Source organism: Pinus tabuliformis, chromosome X (assembly GCF_031772625.1).
Source record: "Pinus tabuliformis cultivar Carrire ecotype Pingquan chromosome X, CPIR1, whole genome shotgun sequence".
NCBI classification, from domain to species: domain Eukaryota; kingdom Viridiplantae; phylum Streptophyta; class Pinopsida; order Pinales; family Pinaceae; genus Pinus; species Pinus tabuliformis.
This window is the reverse complement of record NC_142308.1, coordinates 1,040,822,865-1,040,846,046: the sequence shown is the minus strand read 5'-3', so window position 1 is coordinate 1,040,846,046 and position 23,182 is coordinate 1,040,822,865. Positions and strand designations below refer to the sequence as shown.

The following is a 23,182-nucleotide window of genomic DNA, read 5'->3' as shown; positions in this document are numbered from 1 at the left end:
GATGACCTGATTATAGACCTTTTAAGAAGAGAGAACTTGTAGGAAGTGCCATGTGTCACTGTTTCGACCTTAGGATCTAAAAATTATACACAGGAAACTAAAGTCCGTCTTCTTTCTATAACTTCTTACGAAATTTCAATCTGATTCTCAAAACAAAAGTTATGACTATTTTCCCCAAGTCACCTATTTGGAATGCAATTTGGGAGTTTGCAAAAATGCCAATTTCCTCAGATCATATCTCCGCAAATATAGCGGGAAAATCTCTAAAATTCAGACCTACGGTTCAAAACGATTTCGGCCCAAATGGGTTTTTTTTTTAGCGTCTGAAATGTCGCAGAAAAAAAGTTATAGCGCAAATGCCACGATGACCTGTTTGGAGTAGCGAAACCCTAGAATTCAAAGATCTGATACCAAATGTTATGAAACCAGCTTACGAAAAGATAGAAAAGATAGATCAACGCCTTAGAATTCAACCTCTTCGAAGGGAAAACCTCCTTTACATTACACAAATGGATGATTCTTTTATGATTCAAATGACAAAACCTCCTTTCTATATATAGGAGTCTAAGGAGTCACAATATAACCCAACCAACCTAACAATAATAATATAAAGGCACAAAAATAACAATAGAGGGATTCTATGGGGCACAATAATAACAATATGGGGACAATAGGGGCACAACGATATTAATAAGGGATACAACTACAATAATAATGGGGTAATCACTAGTATTATAGGGACCTAACAAATTGCCTCCAAATATAGGGATTTCTCCTATATTTAGTGTTGCAGACCTGTGTTTGTATTGGTACCTGGAGAAGAGACGCAAAATGAAGAAAAACAGAGTCAGTGCAAGACACAACTACCTACTACACATAAGTTATAGATGGAAGTGATTCTGGACTAAAATCTCATTAAAACAATCAAGAATAAAAATTATTATGAGTATTTGGTCAAGTGGAAATGTCTTCCTACTGAAGAGGTAGTTTGAATGAGCGAAGAAAAAATTCTGCAACATGGAAACATTGTTGTAGATTTCATGGACACGAGTCTATGAAATCTTTTATTTCGAGGGAATTTGAGACAGGAGTATCACTGTACTGCGTTGGCACCAAACTCTGTAAATATCTCATAGTTAGTTTTGCTTATGTGTCTCTGGAGGGACGACTATGCTAGTTTTCTTTCTTTACTCTTAGTCGACATGTCCTTTGTATGGGACATCTGTGTGTTTATTAATATTTGGTTTCTAGAAAAATCTCGTTAGCTCCGTTAGCGGGCAGTTGGAAATTTAGTGTATAGTGGACGACAGGCAGAGAAGGCAAGTCGACTCCATGTCGGTTTGACTCTCCGACTCGTGCTGTCATATAACACCTCTCAACGGTTTAGTAGTCGGTGAAAGTACCGACTCCTAACTAGTCACGGTGAGTGGTCATTCCTTGAAAAAGCCAAGTCAAATCCTTGAGAGAATAAGAAGGGATTGTAAATAACATTTCATAAGGTAGGGAAGAAAATTACCTAGGTATCTACTATTAACTGGTGTTCCAGTCCCGTAAAGGATGGAAAAAGGATCACACGACATGATTTCCATGCAGAAATCGTGGGGCGAGAATGCTGAGAGGAATTTAGTGGAATTTGGTTTATGTGTTTAATTTTTCAAGAATGAAAGAAATACCACATGCGTTAGAAAAATAAGGATTTTCCAAACCCTGGGTCTGAGCATCTTTGGACACTTCACTAATTTTTTTGGATAATATCACTAGATGGAAAGAGTCACGAAGGAGCAATTTTCTATTTCGATGTCCAATAATGATTTTGCACCTCCTATATCGAGGCATCCTTGGACTTTTGTTTAAATTTCAATAAACAGAAACCTGTGGAAGAGATTTTGTATAGATATAAACTACAAAATTTAACATGAAATGAAGGACATCAAAGCTTAATCCATACTATTATGCATAAACAATTCAGGGTGAAAAACATAAAAGAGCCCTCTTTTTTCTTTTTATGTATTGCTTGAATGAAAAGGGAAATGGGGCGCTTAGGTATCAAGTATAGTGAAAGAAAGACACTGGAAGAGAGAACTCACACAGATCTTTATCACTACCCAGTTAAGGTAGGCAGTTGTTTTTCTTCGAAATTTTTTGTTTATATTTTTCATTAAATTTATTCAAATTTTGATATAAGGAATTATAAATTTGAATTGGAATTTTTTTATAAATTTAATCATATATAATAATGGGACAAGACCAAAAATAGCATCATTCATGACCTCGCCACATAAATCCTAGTACATCGCCCCCAGAAATCCTAGTACAGACCTCTTGAATAAGATGTTAGATAAAATAACATGATACTCCGCTTTAAATGAATATTGTTCTCTAATTATAAATTAATAAAACGCTATCCATGAAAATGCACATTGTTATAACTTATAAACATATAAAGGTACATTCACGATGCATTTTGAACATTTCTAAATTTATCTCCCTAAAGCTAATTTGTACAACGACTCTAAACATGGTTGATCCAATGGTTATATTTTTTACTCTATGGTTATCAAAGTTATCCTAAGAATATTTTGGAATTGAATATGAACACTAGTTTTTTTTACCTCATTTATGTACATTCTATTCTGAAATATAAGTTGAGCATGATACATTATCCAAATAATACTTATATTAAAAAATTTATCTAAAATATAATAAGGGTTTATCTAAAATATAATATTTTTTAATTATAAATATAGAGAGTTTCGTTTAGTTTTTGTTATTTTCAAGAACATGATTATATAATTTTAATAATGTTGAAAGTTTAGTTATTTAAAGTTATAAATAATTAAGTATTTTTAAAAAATCTTTACAAATTATATAGGTAAAACTTATTATTCCAAAAAACTTTAGAAAAAATTAAACAAAATTAATAAGGAGAAAAAACTTTAAAAAACTACTTAAACTAGCAATAAATATTTATGAATTTGTATTTACATTATTCATATGTGAACCTTAATTTAAGTATCTAATAACTATTCCAATGCTGGTTTGTTCAGATAAATTCGAATCAATATTTCACTTCAAATATATGTATTTGATTAGATTAACCCCACATAATCATGGTCAACCAATTACTTTATGGCTTTGTCACTTAGTCATGTGGTCAATTATGATGTTAAGATCAGAATTCCACATCAATCAACAAGGAATTGGTCACTTCTACTGGAATTTTTGGTTGTTGTTGTTGTTAGTATTTGACGATCAAAATTTCACGTCTTTACACAAGGAATTGGCGACTTCCTTTTTGTTGTTGTTGGTATTTGAAGATATTATTCAAGATTAAGGTATTTGTAAATCTGAAAGTATGTAATAAGTTACTAATTGGTTTATTATGTTTTTATTTTTCTTTATATGAGAATAATACTAAATTTAATGAGCAAAATTAAAAACAAAAATAATAAAGTTATCATAATACTAAATTTAATGAACAAAATTAAAAAGAAAAATATTAAAGTTATCATTGGATTATTGCACTGTGCTTAACATCCTAAATCGAAATGTTCTTGGATTTGTGACTAAATTCTAGTTGATAGAAAAATTTGCTGAAGAGAAATGCTTGCAAAAACATCGACTACTCAATTTAGCAGACAATGATGTCCTCAAATTTGAATCTCAGACTTCACTAATTGTTGTATCATTGGAATAGATCAGGTGGACTCACCACCACCCTAGGAATATGGAATTCACTGCCCTAGGGTTTGGAAATTTATTAATTAGTGCACTTTTTGGTATTTTAATTCTAAAAATAAACTCAGCATCATCCAAAAAAACTGAAGCACTTATACCTTGTTGGTTTGTTTTTGTTTTTTTAATTCTCACTGGATCTAACCACAAAACTAAATCTACCCCAAAAAACCAACATTATCCCAGAAAAAATTCAGCTATTAAACTAGGCTTTTGGGAATTGATTAATTCCTACCAATTTTGGTATTACGGCCCACCTCAACTATTCCTGCTATTATGGCAGAAACAGTTCTAGGTGAAAAGCAGACGCACCTCAATTATTCCTGCTTCCTGCCATCATGACACAAACAATTCGAGGTAAAAAGAAGAAAAACATCGAACATTGCATATTCCTTGAAGCTTAATTAACAAAAGAAGATATATTGCATATTTACTGCAGTTTAGTTGATAATAGATTATGTACTATGAGCCTGCAAATCATCCACTGCTCTAGTTGGAAGAACACGAGAACTAATGAAGCATAATTATGTAGCACTTGTTCTCAGCGATTTTAGCTGCCTTTTCTTTTCCTGGAGCAAAGGATATGCTTTTTGATATTCCACAATGGCCCTCAACAAATGACAGAATCTGAACTCAGGCCACATAATGGGTGTCACATACAGCAACGAGAAGGAATATTGCCACAACAGAATGTTTCTCAACCTTATCTCCCCAGATGTCCTGATCAACAGTTGGGGTTCTTGACAGTTTTCCGTGTACAGATGGCGCTCAATCTCCTCTGCTGTAATTAATGACTAAAGCTCATGAATTTCTTCGGAGGCCGCGCCCTCACAATTATTAGAAAATTGGCAATTTTCAGTATCTTAAAGTTTCTTTGCAGTTATGACTTCATCGCAGACCGTCTTCCACGGCTCTGAAAATTTCGCGAGTAGAAGTGTTTGGAGCGCAAATTTTCAGAACGACTCTGTCGTTTTCTTTGGTTACAGCCATGGCTTTCTCTGTCGCTCTCCTCACGCGCTCAGGGAGAGAAGGTTTAGCTCTCCGAGTATCTGCACCGGAATCCAATATTGCCGAAATACTTCCCTTCTCTATCAAGGCTTCCAGTTTCTCCACGCTGGGGCGCTTGACTCCTTGAGAAAAGGGACCTTCCCCTTGGCAAGCGCTATTTCCCCGACTATTCATCCATTAATACCCTCTTTAAGAGACTCTAAAGACAGTGAGTACAGTCTTGGGAGACGGGTTCTGACCTCGGGTAATGTCCGTCACTCACATTTCAACGGGATGTTTGGGTCTGTTTTCCGGTATAGTCATGATAGATAGGCATACCATGCATGATGTTGTTAATCCACACCATACCACGCCATGTTTCATGTTTCAAATTAAGCGCCATTCATCCACGCCATAGCACACCGTGTTTTCAAATTAAGCGCGGGACAGTGAAAATTTGAAATATAGCGCTCTGTTCGATCCACCAATTACGCAGAATCTGCATCGTGCCTCAGAGAAGTCTCTCTTATCGTGGAAGCTGCGTGGTACAGACTGCAGTTTGTTATTTGCAGTACGAATTATAGCCTGCTGCGATCGTATATGTTGATTATTTTTCCATGGGGTTCAAGAATACAGATTTAATGGCGGAAATCAGAGGGTTTCTCGGCTTTCCAGTGGATCAAAGCATGTTAAGCTTGATACTAAGGACCGTTTTTCTCTACGGGCTTTTCACTTCGCTGTTTCGATATGTTTTCCCGATGAAATTTAAGCCCTGTTTCGACAGCAAAGCTTCTGAAAAAGCTTTAATGGCGGATAATAAAATCGGGAGGGTTTCTGACGATGCGGTCGGCGGAGAGGAGCTGAGGAGGGTTTTCTCGACCTTTGATAAGAACGGCGACGGGCTAATCAGCCAACAGGAGATGAAAGAGTCTTTTGAAAAGCTAAGGCTCTGCATTGGCGAAGAGGAATTGCTCCACACGATTCGAACCGTGGACGTCAATGGCGACGGGTATGTGGATTTCGATGAGCTCGTGGCGCTGTATGAATCGATGAGTGGTGAAGGAGGTGAAAAAGAAGAAGCTAGGGCGGATCATATGGATGGAGACGCAGATCTGGCTGAGGCGTTCGGTGTTTTTGATGAGAATGGAGATGGTTTGATAACGGTAGGAGAACTCCAGTCCGTGCTCAGGTCGCTGGGTTTCAAGGAAGGCCGAACGGTTGGGGATTGCAAGAAAATGATACAGAAGGTTGATAAAGATGGCGATGGGATGGTCAATTATATGGAGTTTAAAGAGATGATGAGTGCAGGGTTTGGGAGAATCTAACCGTCAAATTTCATTGAAAGTCTCTGAATGAATTGAATTCCTTGGTTTTGCTAGGCGCTGCAGATTGTATAGTTGCAGCGCATTGTTTCATAAATGTGTATATAATTTCATTTTTTGGATGGTTGAAGTGGATTGTTCTGTAAATAATTTTTTATTTTTTTTAATACGATAAGGAAGGTTTGAGCATGGAATTAGTTTTTAGAAATAAGTTATTTCCAAAGATTATCATAATAACATTTTATCGATATCTCAGATTTTATGTTTTTGTGAATCATGATATCAGATTGTATGTTTCCGTGAGTTATGATACAATGTTAAGATTTTTTTTAAGAAATTATATAGAAAATAAGAAGTTGAAACATTTGGAACCTAGATGTGTAAATTATTTCAAATCTGAAATAATTTTGGTTCACATAATTTTGATAATAATATTTTATTATATTTATGGGTGGTTAATTGGCTATAATTTTTTTGCTTAAACACATTTAATTTATCCAAAATTTAATAGGGTGAAATAAAATTTATTGTTTAAAATCAATTTATTTTAATAATTGAAATATTTCACTTTTTAATAATTGAATCACAAGAATTCGGGCAAGAAAGAAACAACTTTCAAAGGCAAGCATGGAGAAAGCCTCATCCTCTCAAATATCAATAGTTATGAGGATTCGAATATCGCACAAAATAAATCTTCATTTAACAGCAAAGCAGATCTCCTAGACCAAACTTCTTCTCCAACTATCTTCAAAAGGACGAACACAATAGATCGCGAAGCTAAGACACCAATGCCCCAAGAAAAAGAAGAGATGCAAGATGAAGGAAGTTGGAAGACCGTAGAGAAAAAAAAGAAAGCTACAACATCAATCTCGCCAAGAAAGACGAGGAGCCAGACAATTAAAAACTAAGAAAAGTATAGGTCCAATAGACCATTTTGGTCTCTGTGGACGTTAACCGCTATCATTATTATCATTATAATTATTATTGATTTCAATATATTGCATTATTAATTATTACTATATTGGTTACATTCTTTTTATTTTTAAAATAAAATTTAAATTCATTTATTTCAATAATTGAAATATTTCATTTTTTACTATAATTATAGCAGAAATCTTAATAGGGATTATGGTTTTACTATAATTATAGCAGAAATCTTAATAGGGATTATGGTTGGAAATTGAGTAAATGTTAGATTCTAGCTCTTCCCTCTATCTAGCTACTCTTCCTTCCTTTCTTCTACTTTCTCCTTTTTAATTTATTTATTCATTTTTAAAAAAATTAATTAACTCAACTAAATTATGTATGCACTTAATAATATTTAATGAAGATTAAATAATTTTCTAATCCTTTAACTATAGTTATATAATTTATCCCCTTTTGATTTTCTTTTTTATTTATGAAATTTTGAGTCTCTAAATTTTTTGTTTTTTTTTTTAATAGAGTTTGTTATAGTATTTCAATTCTAAATAAAGTACTTTATAACAACTAATAAATATTTAAATTTAATATAATAATTATTTGTTCCTAACAGCTAGTTTCTAAATGAACATATAATTTTTTAATATTTTATATTTATATTTATTTCTAATAGCTAATTTTTAACGAAATATATTTTATTATTTTAATAAATAAATATTCGTCTTTAATAATTAATATTATTTTACTTATTTAATTAACTAATTTAATTAATGGACCACATTAGTTCATTCATACACCAAATCCTGTCAATGTGATTAATCCGAAATACTTATTCAATAAATTATTAAAATTTAATGTAAAATGAGAGGGTGATCTAAGTCGTAACACGTGAAAATGAAAGATTGTTCATTATTGACCGAGTTGTTCATGAATGATGTATTGTTTTTTATAAAAGTCAGAGTACAAAACTTTTGATATGGACAATTTTCTTGATTTTTTTTTAGAAATTCTAAAAAAAGGTGATAATTAAAAGATCCATAGTTTTTACTTTATCATATTTTAAAGATTTTATAAATTAGCTTGGGAAATAATAGAAATTCGAATAATATTATAATAAAATTTGACAGTTTTAAAATATGGGCAAAGGGTTAAAGATTTTGAATGCTACAAAGTTGCTGATGGTGATGAATCTATTTCAACCATAAAAACATGATTCAACACTTCAGTGTAAACAAATTTGTGACATCAATATATCTTAAATCTAAATATTTATATATTTCATTTAAAACATAAAATAAAATCAATAAAGTAAAATGCATTTAATCTTTACTTTCTATATAATGAAGTCAAATGTTAATGAATAAAAATGAAATCCCACGGGACTTACCAACCCATATCCATCCCCTGAATCACCCGTCTCAACTGCTTAAACTTAAGTAGCAACGGCTTCACCGACGGGATCAACAGCTTCTTCTACTGGTTCAAATGCTATTGGTAGTGATCGACAGGATAGACTTCTGTACCCACTACTCTATCTCGATTTGGTGGATCTGTATCTGGACGAGATGCTGTCTCTGCTGCTAGATAAGCTGCTACTGGCAATGTATCTCCTCCTGCTTCTCTAGCTTGTCATTCAAAATTTCCTTTGAGTATCAAGAATCTTAAATTTCAATACCTTATCTGACATTCGAGTCATTTGTATAAGTGACCAATGTTAGTGAATAAAAATGAAATCCCACAGGTCTTACCAACCCATATCCGTTTATTGTCATTCAAAATTTTCTTTGAGTATCGAGAATGTTAAATTTCAATACCTTATCTAACATTCGAGTCATTTGTATCCACTGACATTCATTTATTGTTATTCAAAATGATAAAGAAATGATATAGAAATGATTTAGGGCAAAATGTTTAGGATAAAGTGGCTAAGTTAGGAAACTAATTAGATTGAGTATTATATTTATAGAGTAATCAAATTTATATATGATTTAAAATTTATTTGGTAAAAATCATATAATGAAAGACTTGAAGTATAAGGTTTTGTAAAATCCATATAATGAAAGATTTAAAGTATAAGGTTACTAGGAGGGTAAAGGTATAGGACTAATTAATTTAACATGACTCAAAGATCATTAGAATTGACTTAAAACTTATTTTATTGGTTAAATATGAAGCAAATGGGTGTCATTATGCAAGTAAAATAAGTTTTCAAATTAATAAAATTTCTTAAGATGCAAATCTCTTTTGAGTGTAAAACTTGATAAAATGTTTGCAGCTCAAAAGATTTGATTCCTCTAAGCCCTTGGTAAATCTAGAGTTAAGATAGATCTGTATTAATTTTTAGTAATGTTATTTATACTTACATAAATTTCACTTTTTTTAGAAATATTCTTATTTTTAATTTTATTAAAACTCTCTCTCACACACACACATATATACATACACACACTTTATATTTTTTTAGACATATTTTATAAATTAATTTTTTAATGTAGTGTGCATAACATTGATTATATATAAAAAGGATTTTATTACCAATATCAGTTTTTATATACTTATCAATTAAATTTAAATAAAATTTATATATAGATATACTAAAAAATATTATTGAAATTATTGAATTTAGGTTACACTTTATTACTAATTAATTTAGTAATATATTTTATTACTAATTAAATTATGTCATATCTAGAAATCATTATTGAAATTAATTTACAATACACCTTATTACCAATTAGGTTACACCCAGAAAACATTATTTAAATAGGTGAATAAATCTTATTTAAAGTTTATTTTATTTATATATTTAAATAACTTAATAATTATAATTATAGAGATTTAAAGTTGTTTTTGATAAAGTATGGGTTTTGTTTTTTGGATTATAAATAGCAAGGTAAAGGTCTCAACAAAATGTGTATTTTGTTAAAGTGAAACTTTATTTGATAATTATTTTAAATACATTTTTTGTTATTTGTTTAAGAATTTTTATTTCAATTGAAGGTACAGGTATAGTTTGTTGCAAGCTAAATGGGGAAAACCAACGATTTATTAAGATGATTAAAGATAATAAAGATAGTTCTACGACTAATTTGAGTATGATGTAAAACTATGGAATGTAAAAAAGTAAATTAGTTTTGGGTCATCCCAAGATAATGCTACCCAATCAAAGTAATTAAAAGAAAATAATATATTACAAGTCCAATCTATATGTGGAGGGGATTTAATCTCCACTTCAACTTCAAAGTAAACCCTAAATCAATTATTTTAAAATAAGAAATATGAACAAAAAAATATGAATTAGTTCCAAATGCAATTTTACGATTTCAAAGTAAAAAATAGATGAATGACAATGTAGAAAAGGAGAATTTCCTACCCTATCAACTATGCTTCTTCTTATTGATCTATAAATGCATGATTTATAGCCCATTTGCTACACCTACATGGATAATTTATAAAATTTAATTTATGAACTATTTTTTCGTACCCCACACAACTACTTGTCTAGCCCATTATTCTCTAATGTAACACCCAATGGAAACAAGTAACACAATTAGCAATCATTTTTTTCCTCAAAACCCTAAAGAAGGTAATCCCATGTGAAATCATGTATTTTAGATCTAACCCAAAGAGGTTTCAATATAATAAAGAATCTATAAATTCTTATCCATGTCCAATAGCTTTATGATTATTCATTGAATTCCTTTAACAACTAAATTGTCAAATTGGTGTGTGAGATCCCCTTATTTGTGGAAAAATGGATTTGACTAATAAAATCTACATAGGTGTACATACTCTCTAACTACTTTAAAATTAAACCTTTAGTCTCTCAAAGGAAACACATGTTATAATAGTTATGTCAACAACAGTTATATATATATATATATATATATATATATATATATATATATATATACATTGTTATTTTTTTTGTAAGCCTCGCGGTTCCTTTCTGTTCATTTCAAAAATAGGCAGGTTTTACATCCATGTTCAACTCGGTCAAGTGGCATCAACTTACCCACTCAGAACCAAGATTTTTGGCCACCTTACTGCATTATATGCCATCCAAAAATGAAAGGGTTTGACACTATCTAACAAGACTATATGTACATGATTGTCTTTAATTATCCTAATGACTATATATCTTTAACAACGTATCGAAGTCTACAATTTAGTCATTCATACATATCAAAATTTTGAAAACCAAACTATGCAAATCACATTGCTACTCATCAAACAAGTTAATAGGTGCTAGATCTTTTGCACTGGACCCTGGCAGCTCAGTTTGGGGAAGGTATCACATATGCTTCTATATGCGATTGAGGTGGGGCTTTATTGTTGAATCTGTGATAGAATAAGTTGAAACTCCTTGTGGATTTCCTAAAATTCAATATTTGTTTTCGATGTTCCAACAAAAGAGGTTGCCAAGGCTTTAGCCACAATGCTTTTCATCACCCAATAAAGGTAAATTATCTATTAAAACTGAGTGTACTGGCCTCTGGAATAGCGAGGGCCTAGGATAAAATCTCCCCATTATTCCATATCCAATTCAGTTTTTTCAGCCTGTTGGTTTAAGTCAGACTCCCATCCTGAAATTAATTGTCGAATATGAGGATGAGTTTTTCATGGTAGGCTTGTGTTGCTTCCCGAATTAGGCGTGAGGTATTTATGCGACCCCATCCCATTACTAGGCGTGGTTGGGGTTGGCATCTTCCATGCGCTACCCTCTATTTTCTGACTAATGAAATGTACATATAGCAGGGATTTTTAGCTGTGGCTTCCCCCAAGAAATCATTATGTAATGTGTTGATTGAATTTTTTCTCTTGTATGCTTCATGGTTTCACGATCATTTAATTATTTCCGCTTATGAGTAGAGTAGATTCAAGTCTATTTTTTTAGTGAATTACAATTAGCAGTTTGAATCTATAAGGAATTTCTACATGGTATAAGAGAAGAAATCACTCTAGAAGAGGAGAATATGAGTTTTTCTTTTGCAGGTGAAATGAAATTTGCAATATCATTCTTCAAAGCAAGTAGGATGTCGTTCTATGGATTGAGACTTGAATACTCCCTTTAGGGTAGTTCAAATGATATTACCCCAAAGGACATGATGGAGGCATTGTTGGAAGACAACGGTCTTAAGGAATTCATAGAAAATATATTCCTAAGCCTCCAACAACTGATGCTCAAGATTTGCCATAGTGGAGAAAATGTGTTACAAAGGCGAGAATGATTATCCTAGAAGGAGTTTGAGATAATATTGTCTCGAACATCCACGGTAAGGAAACTCCATATGCAATGTGGAAGGCTTAACAGACCTGTTTCAAGACAACTATGACCACGGGAAGTTGGCACTAAAGGACAAGCTCAAGAAAATAAGGATGGAGAAGGGTGAAAAAATACCAAAGTACTTGACCAAGTTCACCCAATGTCAAGATGAGCTTGGAAGTGTTGGTCTTACAGTGGTTGAAGATGATTTGGTCAGCCTAACACTTCTAGGCATTCCTAAGAGCTGACACAACTATCAGGATTCGGTAAATGGGAGGGAGAAGCTACCAGAGTGCGAGCATTTATGGTTTGACTTGGTGTAAGAAGAGATTCAGTGGAACACCATATATGGATCCTCATCCAAGAAGAGTAGAATTTTGCCTTAGCTGGAAAGGAAAAGAAAGGGAAAGGGAAGTCATCCCATTCTAAATCAGATTCCAGTCAGGGAAGAAAGAAGAAGGAATTTTCAAGGATTAAATGTTTTCACTGTCATGAGCTGGTAAATTATGCCACAAAGTGTTCACACAATAAGTTCAACAAGAATCCCTCAGGAGGAGCGCAAGTGAATCTCTTTCTTCACAATTCAAGTTGGATTTCACCCTCATTGCTTTCATGGTGACATCAGTGATGGGTAGTGTTTGGTATCTGGATAATGGAGCCTCATTCCATATGACCATAAACAAAGAATTCTTTAGTGACTTGGAGGAGAAGGACCTCCAGATGCACATCGAAATGGGAGATGATGGAAGTTATAGCACGATCGACATTGGTACTGTTACTTTTTAGAGGGAGTCTAGTTCTCCTTTAACATTAAAAGATGTCATGTATGTTTCGGGTCTGAAGAATAATTTGGTTTCAGTTGATATGTTGGAGGAACATGGCTACGATGTGATATTTAGAAAAGGAAAGACTTTCATTCGTCACATAGCGTCAGGGCAAGTGACGAGGATCAGGGTTTAGGTGAAGAACCTATATAAATTGGTTGTATAATATTGTGCTACTTTGAGCACAAAACTAGAGAAGGTTCAAAGCCAAGACATCAGTGAGTTGTGGCATAGAAGATTGGGCCATTTACACCATGGAGCTTTGAAGATCATGCAACATATTTCTATAGGACTTCCTAAGGGTGCACTAGAATAGAGAGATACATGCAAAGGGTGTACATTAGGAAAGTACACCAAATCCAAATTTCATGATAAGGAAAATCAAGTGCAATCGATCCTTGAAAGAGTTCACTCAGATGTGTGTGGACCATTATCCACAGCCTCCATGACCAATCATAGATATTATGTAATATTTGTAGATGATTTCTCACGTAAGTGCTGGATTTTATTCATGAAGAAGAAAGATCAAATGTTCTCTAAATTTTGTGAATTTAAAGCACTTATTGAGAAAGTCATTGGAATGAAAGTGAAGGTTCTCAGAAATAATAACAGTGGAGAATATGTGTCGAATGAATTTAAGAACTTCTGTTCATAAGAAGGCATTCAACGAGAGTTAATAGTACCCCATAACCCACAACAGAATGGGGTGGTTGAAAGGAAGAACAAAAGTATTGTGGGAGCTGCACGAGAAATGTTACATGATCGGGGCCTATTGTTGCACTTGTGGGTTGGAGCATGCAACACAATTGTATATTTGCAGAATAGAAGTCCCCATTATATTCTCTGGATAAGTACACTAGAAAAAGATTTTTTAGGTAAGAAACCAGATGTGGCACACTTTAGGATATTTGGTTCATCAATTTACTATCCTATTACCAAGGATGCAAGGAAAAAGCTAGAACCAACAGTTGAGTTGGGCATATTTGTGGGGTACACTGATACACTTCACAACTATCAGGTGTACCTGTCATCTCACAGGATGACAGTGGTTTGTAGAGATGTGAATTTAAATGAAGAGAAGGCCATGAGATGTTCCATTAAGAGGGAGATTTAGTTAAATGAAGATGAGGAGATTTTAGCTCTAAAGGAAAAATGTTAGGATGATGTGGAATAACCACATGTAGAGAAGCAGAGAGTGGAAGAACCCACTCATGCAGAGACTTTCAGAGATGGAAGGAAGCCCACCAGAGAGGTTGACAGATTAATTCATGATGCTAGAGAGAATGTGGAAGCACTCGCATCATAACGCAGGTAGAGGAGGTCACCAGACCGGTACACTGGCTACATGGCAATGATGAGCGAGGGTATAGAGATTGAGCCATCCTCATTCAAGGAATAAATGTAAAAGCTAATATGGGTTGATGGAACAGTAGAGAAGTATGAATCCATTATCAGAAACAATGTTTGGGAAGTGGTCCCAAGGCCAACATATAAGTCAGCGGTGAGTTCCATATGGATTTACAAGGTAAAGCAAGCAGTAGATGGGAGTGTTTTGTGGCCAGAGGGTTCTCTCAGGTGGAGGGAATTGATTATGAGGATGTCTTTTCTCCAATAGTAAGATACTCTTCAATTAGATATATTCTAGCACTTTCAGTGCGGATGGGATAGAAGATACATCAGATGGATGTGAAGACAACATTCCTGATCAATGGTGTGATTGAGGAAGAGGTGTACATTGGGCAGTCAAAGGATTTGAAACCTCCAACAAAAATTCACATGTGTTCATACTCAAGTGAGTGTTGTATGGATTGAAACTAGCACCTCGTGCTTGGTACACCAAGATCAACAATTATTTCACCAGGTCCAAAAGTAAAGAAGATGAAAACCTTTAACATATTATGGTTGAAGGTAAATTGTTGATTATAGTATTATATGTCGATTATTTAATTCTAACAAGTGATGAGAAGCCTGAAAAATCTTACAAAGAAGATCTTGTAAGAGAATTTGAGATGAAGGACCTAGATCTCATGCATTATTTCCTTGGTATGGAAGTATGGAAAGGAGATGAAGAAATTTTTGTCTCTCGGGGAAAGTATGCCAATGAGATACTGAATAAGTTCTAGATGGAGAGAAGAAAATCCATGGAGACTCCTCTACAAAGAAATTAGAGGAAGGAAGATGCTACTTCAGATGATGTAGTGGAGGCTACTATATATAGACATCTTGTGGGTTCACTTATGTACTTGATGAACAAATGACCATATATATGTTTTTTAATTAACCAACTTAGTCAAGCAATGGTTAAAACAACCAAAATATATCGAAAGGTAGATAAACATGTTTTGAGATACCTAAGAGGCACCACTCCGTTTGGTCTTTGATATGGATGGACAAAGGGAGTGAAGCTTCAAGGCTTCACAAATGTAAATTGGAAAGGGAGTCCATCAGACATGATGAACACATTTCTTATATGTGCACATCTTCTGTATATGCACATCTTTTATATATGTGCATCTACCGTATATGCGCAACTTCCATATAGAAAAATTGCGCATATATGGAAATTGTGCATATATGCGTAACTTTCTTATATATGCCTATCTTTCATATATGTACATCTTTTATGTATGTGCATCTACCGTACATGTGCAACTTCCATATATACAGAAGTTGTGTCTATATAGAGGCTGCATTTTTGTGCATATATGGAAACTGTGCATATACGGAAGATATGTGCATATCTTCTATATATCTGTCACTTTCTTATATGTGCATATCTTTCGTATATACACATATTTTTTGTATCTGCATCATATATGCGTAAATTCCATATACAGAAATTGTGCATGTACGGAAGATATGAGCATATCTTCAGTATATCCGTAACTTTCTTATATGTGAATATATTCCGTAAATGCACGTCGTTTATATATCTGCATAGTACATGTGCAAAATCCATATACAAAAATTGTGCATATATGAAAATTGTGCATATACGGAAGATATGTGTATATCTTTCGTATATACATAAATTTTGTATATGTGCAAATTTCATATACAGAAATTGTGCATATACGCAATATATGAGCATATCTTCAATATATGTGCAACTTCCGTATATGCGTAAATTTCTTATATGTGTATATCTTCCGTATATGCGTGTCTTTTATATATGTGCATCTACCGTATATGCGCAACAACCATATACAAAAATTGCGCATATACAGAAATTGTGCATATACGGAAGATATGCACATATCTTCCGTATATGCATAACTTTCTTATATATGCCTATCTTTCATATATGTACATCTTTTATGTATGTGCATCTACCATACATGTGCAACTTCCATATATACAGAGGTTGTGCCTATATAGAGGCTGCATTTTTGTGCATATATGGAAACTGTGCATATACGGAAGATATGCGCATATCTTCTATATATCTGTCACTTTCTTATATGTGCATATCTTCTGTATATACACATCTTTTATGTATCTGCATCATATATGCGCAAATTCCATATACAGAAATTGCGCATATACGGAAATTGTGCATATATAGAATATATGCACATATTTTCAGTATATCCGTAACTTTCTTATATGTGAATATCTTCCGTATATGCATGTCGTTTATGTATCTGCATCGTACATGCGCAAAATCCATATACAAAAATTGTGCATATATGAAAATTGTGCATATACGGAAGATATGTGTATATCTTTCGTATATACATAAATTTTGTATATGTGCAAATTTCATATACAGAAATTGTGCATATACGCAATATATGAGCATATCTTCAATATATGTGCAACTTCCGTATATGCGTAAATTTCTTATATGTGTATATCTTCCGTATATGCGTGTCTTTTATATATGTGCATCTACCGTATATGCGCAACAACCATATACAAAAATTGCGCATATACAGAAATTGTGCATATACGGAAGATATGCACATATCTTCCGTATATGCATAACTTTCTTATATATGCCTATCTTTCATATATGTCCATCTTTTATGTATGTGCATCTACCATACATGTGCAACTTCCATATATACAGAGGTTGTGCCTATATAGAGGCTGCATTTTTGTACGTATATGGAAACTGTGCATATACGGAAGATATGCTCATATCTTCTATATATCTGTCACTTTCTTATATGTGCATATTTTCTGTATATACACATCTTTTATGTATCTGCATCATATATGCGCAAATTCCATATACAGAAATTGCGCATATACGGAAATTGTGCATATATAGAATATATGCACATATTTTCAGTATATCCGTAACTTTCTTATATGTGAATATCTTCCGTATATGCATGTCGTTTACGTATCTGCATCGTATATGTGCAAATTCCATATACAAAAATTATGCATATTCCATATACAAAAATTGTGCATATATAGAAGATACATATCTTCCGTATATACATAAATTTTGTATATGTTCAAATTCGATATACAGAAATTGCGCATATACGAAAATCGTTCATATACGCATATTTTCAGTATATGTGCATCTTTTGTATATGTGCAACTTCCGTATATGAGCATATCTTTCGTATATGCATAAATTTCTTATATGTGTATATCTTTTGTATATGCATGTCTTTTATATATATGCATCTATCTTCTATATATGCACGTCTTTTATATAAGTGCATCTATCGTATGTGTGCAACTTCCATATACGAAAATTGTGCATATACGGAAGATATGCACATATCTTCCGTATATGTGTAACTTTCTTATATATGCCTATCTTTCATATATGTACATCTTTTATGTATGTGCATCTACCGTACATGTGCACCTTTCATATATACAGAGGTTGTGCCTATATAAAGGCTGCATTTTTGTGCATATATGGAAAATGTGCATATACAAAAAATATGTGCATATCTTCTATATATCTGTCACTTTCTTATATGTGCATATCTTCCGTATATACACATATTTTATGTATCTGCAACGTATATGCGCAAATTCCATATACGGAAATTGTGCATATACGGAATATATACGCATATCTTTGGTATATCCGTAACTTTCTTATATGTGAATATCTTTCGTATATGCATGTCGTTTATGTATCTGCATCGTATATGCGCAAATTTCATATACAAAAATTGTGCATATATGAAAATTGTGCATAAACGGAAGCTATGCGCAGATATGCGCATATCTTCTGTATATACATAAATTTCGTATATGTGCAAATTTTATATATAGAAATTGTGCATATACGAAAATTGTACATATACGCAATATATGCACATATCTTCAGTATATGTGCAACTTCCGTATATGCGCATATTTTCCGTATATGCATAAATTTCTTATATGTGTATATATTCTGTATATGCATGTCTTTTATATATGTGCATCTACCGTATATGCGCAACAACCATATACAAAAATTGTATATATACGGAATTGTGCATATACGGAAGATATGTGCATATCTTCCGCATATGCGTAACTTTCTTATATATGCCTATCTTTCATATATGTACATCTTTCATGTATGTGCATCTACCGTACATGTGCAACTTTCATATATACAGAGGTTGTTCCTATATAAAGGCTGCATTTTTGTGCATATATGGAAACTGTGCATATACGGAAGATATGCGCATATCTTCAGTATATCCGTAACTTTCTTATATGTGAATATCTTCCATATATGCACGTCGTTTATGTATATGCATCGTATATGCGCAAATTCCATATAAAAAATTGTGCATATACGGAAGATATGCGCATATCTTATGTATATACATAAATTTCGTCTACGTGCAAATTCTATATACAGAAATTAGGCATATACGGAAATTGTGCATATACGAAATATATGCGCATATCTTCCGTATATGCGTAAATTTATTATATGTGCATATCTTCTGTATATGCACGCCTTTTATATATGTGCATTTATCATATATGCGCCACTTCCATATACAAAAATTGCGCATATACAGAAATTGTGGCACATATCTTCCGTATATGCGTAACTTTCTTATATATGCCTATCTTTTATATATGTACATTTTTTTATGTATGTGCATCTACCATACATATTCAACTTCCATATATATAGAGGTTGGGCCTATATAGAGGCTGCATTTTTGTGCATATATGGAAATTGTGCATATACAAAAGATATACGCATATCTTCTATATATCTGTCACTTTCTTATATGTGCATATCTTCCGTATATATATATATCTTTTATGTATCTGCATCGTATATGCGCAAATTTCATATACAAAAATTACGCACATATAGAAATTGTGCAAATATGGATGATATGCGCATATCCTCAGTGTATCCGTAGCTTTCTTATATGTGAATATCTTTCGTATATGCATGCCGTTTATGTATCTGCATCGTATATGCACAAATTCCATATAGAAAAATTGTGCATATATGGAAATTGTGCATATACGAAAGATATGCGCATATCTTCCATATATACATAAATTTCGTATATGTGAAAATTCCATATATAGAAATTGCACATACACAGAAATTGTGCATATACGCAATATATGTGCATATCTTCCGTATATGCATAAATTTCTTATATGTGCATATCTTCCGTATATGCATGTCTTTTATATATGTGCGTCTATTGTATATGTGCAACTTCCATATACAAAAATTATGCAAATACGGAAGATATGTGCATATCTTCCATATATGTGTAACTTTCATATATATGTCTATCTTTCATATATGTACATGTTTTATCTATATGTATCTATCGTACATGCGTAACTTCCATATCTACAGAGGTTGCGTCTATATAAAAGCTGCATTGTTGTGCATATATGGAAACTATGCATATACGGAAGATATGTGCATATCTTCTATATATCTGTCACTTTCTTATATGTGCATATCTTCCGTATATACACATATTTTATGTATCTGCATCATATATGCGCAAATTACATATACAGAAATTGCGCATATATGGAAATTGTACATATACGAAAGATATGCACGTATCTTCGGTATATTTGTAATTTTTTTATATGTGAATATATTCCGTATATGCATGTCGTTTATATATCTGCATCGTATATGTGCAAATTCCATATACAAAAATTGTGCATATATGAAAATTGTGCATATACGGAAGATATGCGCATTTCTTCCGTATATACATAAATTTCGTATATGTGCAAATTCTATATACAGAAATTGCTCATATACGGGAATTGTGCATATACGCAATATATGCTCATATCTTCCGTATATGTGCATCTTTTGTATATGTGCAATTTTCGTATATATGCATATCTTCCGTATATGCATAAATTTCTTATATGTGTGTATCTTTCATATATGCATGTCTTTTATATATGTGCATCTACTATATATGCGCAACTTCCATATACAAAAATTGCGCATATAGAGAAATTGTGAATATATGGAAGATATGTGCATATCTTCCATATATGCGTAACTTTCTTATATATGCCTAATTTTCATATATGCACATCTTTTATGTATGTGTATTTACTGTACATGTGCAACATCCATATATGAAATTTTTTCATATACGGAAATTGTGCATATACGAAAGATATGTGCATATCTTTTGTATATGCGAAATTTTTCTATATGCACATATCTTCCATATATATGCGCAAGTTCTGTGTATACATATAACCTCCATGTATGTGAAACTTTAATATATATAACTTTTGTATATGTGCATCTTTTGTGTATGCGCAACTTCTGTATATATACATATCTTCCGTATATGCGCAACTTTATCATATGTGTATATCTTCTGTATATGCATGTGTTTTATATATGTGAATCTACAGTATATGTGCAACTTCCATATACAGAAATTGCACGTATACGAAAATTTGCATATATAAGAAAGTTATGTATATACGGAAGATATGCACAATTTTCATATATGCGCAGCTTCCATATACAGAAATTATGCATATACAAAAGATATGCGTATATCTTTGGTATTTCCCTAACTTTCTTATATGTGCATATCTTCCGTATATGTACATCGTTTATGTATCTGCATCGTATATGCGCAAATTCCATATACCGAAATTGCACATATACGGAAATTGTGCATATACGGAAGATATGTGCATATCTTTCATTTATACATAAATTTCGTATATGCGCAAATTCCATATAGAGAGATTACACATATACAGAAATTGTACCTATACAGAAGATATATGCATATCTTCCGTATATACATAACTTTCTTATATGTGCATATCTTCCATATATGCACGTCTTTTATGTATGTGCATCTACCATAAATACGCAAATTTCATATACATAAATTTCGCATATATGGAAATTGTGCATATACGCAATATATGCGCATATTTTTTGTATATGTCCATCTTTTGTATATGTGCATCTACCATATATGCGCAACTTCTGTCTATGTGTATATATTCAATTTATGTGTATATATTTCATATATGCGTAAATTTCTTATATGTGCATATCTTCCGTAATGCATGTCTTTTATATATGTGCATCTACCATATATGCGCAACTTCCATATGCAAAAATTGTGTATATACGGAAGATATTAACTTTCTTATATGTGAATATTTTCCATATATGTACGTCTTTTATGTATGTGCATCTACCGTATATGTGCAACTTCCATATATGGAAATTTTGCATATACATAAATTATGCATATATGGAAGCTATGAGCATATCTTCTGTATATGCGAAACTTTTCTATATGCACATATCTTCCAGGTATATGTGCAACTTCTGCATATACACATAACCTCCATGTATGTGAAACTTTAATGCAAGTCCATATCAACAATATGCTATGACCTCATGCATGACAACAACCATTACTCCATTATACACATTACTACATGCAACCGGCAATATGCATAAGCAATGCCTAACCAAATACAAATAGCTTAAATGCATATAGTTGAACATAATTGATCAATTCTTGTAATCAACCTACAAGGCTGATACATGTAATCAAAATATTCAAAAGTAAACTAACACCAAGACACTCTCCCCCTTTGACATCTAGGGCAAAGAGCGGACCAAAAAGAAGACTTTCATATCTGAACAACTGGATATAAACATTGATCATAGTCGTTGAATGATCTTCTCTCTCTATTTAACTTGTAGCCATGATTTGGTTCTTCAGCTTGTCCTGACTATGAACCACACTTGTTGGTTCGAAACACATCGACAACTGAAGTACGATGTAATTTTCACATAAAAATATTATTTATAAGCATCATATAATTCATAAAAAATTGATTCATTCACCTTTATGCAAAATCCCCACAATTATTTTATTTTTGATCCCAAAAAGTAGCCTTGCTCAAAATAGAATTTAAATTTGCAAGTACAAAAATGTTGATTGAAAGTCATACACACATAAAAGTTTTTTCTATTATTTCCTAAAATTCATACATACATACAACGAATCACAAACACTCATGCCCTTACCTTTATCTTTGAATTTTCTTTGAGTGGTGTGGAAAGTGATATACAACAATATTAGCTATTGATTATTTTTCCTTTTAGCTCTTCAAGATATCTTTGTTTAGCTTAAACTTCCTTTTTATGCTCTTTCATTATCTTTTCTTCGACCACTTATACAAAATTTTATTTTGACAAACCCCAAACTCCTCATATCATGTGTCATTAGGTATTGCAATTATTTTCTATGTAGTGACTTCTTCATGTGGCCCATTGGGCCCTTCTTTATTACTAAGTGACATAACCTACAATACAACCTTCCTTTTCCTGTACCAAATGTTCAAAAACTTACTTTTCACATTAATAATAGTTGTATTAATTGAGATTATATGAGTATAACCTAGAAAAATATCTATATTATCCATATCTATAGCATAAAAATCTAAGTGCAACACATGTTTTTCAATGGTAATCTTCAATTCTTTCAAAATTTGAAAATTTCCATCCTGAATATATATTGTTTGCATGTGCTTGTAATCTTTTAGTCAAGTTAACATTAGTTAAATTATGTTTCCTTCTAGGGTTAATAGAAACAATGACATTCCCCTGTTGAATATGTCCATGTGTTTTAATA

At 32.5% G+C, this 23,182-nt stretch overlaps 2 pseudogenes; one reads left to right on the top strand and one right to left on the bottom strand.

Annotated features, from left to right (window-relative positions):
• Nucleotides 1-4,259: 4,259 nt before the first annotated feature.
• Nucleotides 4,260-4,917, bottom strand: LOC149143340 (dehydrodolichyl diphosphate synthase CPT3-like; annotated as a pseudogene).
• Nucleotides 4,918-5,355: 438 nt separating this feature from the next.
• LOC149143339 (calmodulin-like protein 3 pseudogene) lies at nucleotides 5,356-6,099 on the top strand (annotated as a pseudogene).
• The last annotated feature ends 17,083 nt before the right edge of the window (nucleotides 6,100-23,182 follow it).